Here is a 1960-nt window from a genome sequence, read left to right as displayed (position 1 = left end):
GGCTCCGAGCGAACGGTTTCTCGCAATCACTACACCATGGCTCCGTTGATTATCACCCATGACACACGAATGACCTCGCCACGAAGGCTTATCCCTGCAAGCGCAATCAAGAACACAAGCAAGAACAGGAAAGAAACGCAACCAAAATTGTATTGATTACGGGATGGGTCTCACAAGCCGATGACGGCGACACTGTTCGATGACAGAATTGATCTAAGCAAAACCCAAACCTAAATGTGGCGGCGGCTGCTGAATAAATAGAGTATTAGGGCGGGCGTGACCCCTGGACTCGCCCCTAATGGGCTTCGACGCGATACACGGGCCAACGGCCCAACAGACAGTGTCGCAGCATCAAAACAGAATCTGAACGCTGACTTGTTTCGACGATTCCCGTTGACTCCGGATGAATTTTAGGGTGAAACCAGTTGGGTTGGTTAGATAATCTCGTTATCTTTCCAACCATATTCAGTCCGTCACAATCGGAGTCCGGATGCATCTTGGGCGTCCATTTTAGTGCAGACTGGTCCTGGAATCCGAGATGGAGTCGCAGCCGACTCAGACTTGATCTCCTTCCTGTTGTGGATGCCCTTGTTGCTCCTCCTCAACACCTTGGCATTTCCCAAGTCCTTGCTGGTCCTCTCCAAAGTACCTAATCATCAAAACATCTATGGCCCCAAGCGTAAGCTCTGAAACAGAATTGACTAGGGTAGAACGTACCTGGAGATTTAGCTGTCGTGCACGAGATCGTGTTATCGGTCCATTCATTGTATGTATAGAAGTGATGTCCTCATCACTAATCACCTGTGTATCTTAACATAAACACTTATTAGTCCATATAAGTTGTCAATCAATTACCAAAACCAAACAGGGTCTCACACCAGTTTGGATCAACTTTGTACGAGGTAGTTGTGACCATAGCCGCCGATGGATGTTCCTGATTATAACTATCATCATTCCTATACCAGCAGTGGATAGCAGTGTGGCCCTCCTTGCCACAAATCTGACAGATCGGGCGAGGTGAGGTACCACGGCCACGATTTTGCCCTTGACGTTGTGGTGGGGGTGCACCACGTCCACGTCGTCCTCTACCACAACCCCCGCGCCCGGTGTAATTTGCTGAGGATGCATAAGCTGGTTGCTGGTCGGCCTCGTGTTTGAGCTGACGTGCTTCAAATGCCATGAGATGGGCATAAACATCATCCAGCGTGAGGTGGTCTGACCGGGTGGTCAGCGACGTGACAAATGGATCATAATCTGCCGGTAAACCCGCAAGTAAATACACAATCACCTCATCATCACGAAGGGGGCATTAGCCGCAGCCATCTCAGTGGCCAGGCCCTTGACCTTGCGAAAATAGTATGCGGCCGCGAGACTCTGCTTCTTGGCCGTAGCGAGTTCAACTCGAATCTACAAGACACGTGCCCGAGTGGATGACACAAACTGGGTTTGGAGAGAATCCCAGGCTTCCTTGGATGTTGTGGCCGAAATCACATCATGTAGCATGTCTTCTGATATGGAGGAGAGCAATCCACTAAGGAGTTGCTGATCTTGATCATACCATCGAGAATATTCGGGGTTGACGATCTGCTCAGCACCAGATACGGTAGACGTAGCAACTTTCTCTGGCGGTGCCGGTCTTGTGCCATCAATATAACCTATCAATTTGGTGCCTCTCAAATATGGGAGGAGTTGAGCACGCCAGAGAAGATAATTGTTCTTGGTGAGACAAATAGTTACTGCATGATGCAGCGGGATCATGGGGTTGGTGGGTTGGGAATTTGCCGTGGCGGCCATTGGAGCGGTGGGTAAGGAGAAGGAGATTGAAGAATATGTGGAGGGCATTCAAAGGATCAATGGCTCTGTTACCATGTTAAATGATGAAAAGCATACCGGCCTCTAAAGGTCCGGCCATATATTTATACTCATCTTGATAGAGTTTGTTACATCTTTGGAAAAGATT

The 1960-nt window shown here is 49.0% G+C and overlaps 1 non-coding gene across 1 annotated transcript; it reads right to left on the bottom strand.

Moving 5' to 3' along the window:
* Nucleotides 1–1166: 1166 nt before the first annotated feature.
* LOC111589427 (small nucleolar RNA Z247) lies at nucleotides 1167–1306 on the bottom strand. The gene has a single exon (XR_004849851.1). It is a non-coding gene; the product is annotated as a small nucleolar RNA Z247 (small nucleolar RNA).
* Between the last annotated feature and the right edge of the window lie 654 nt (nucleotides 1307–1960).

This window comes from Zea mays, chromosome 5 (genome assembly GCF_902167145.1).
Source record: "Zea mays cultivar B73 chromosome 5, Zm-B73-REFERENCE-NAM-5.0, whole genome shotgun sequence".
NCBI lineage: Eukaryota > Viridiplantae > Streptophyta > Magnoliopsida > Poales > Poaceae > Zea > Zea mays.
Note: the sequence above shows the minus strand (reverse complement) of the source record. Positions and strands in the feature narration are given on the sequence as shown.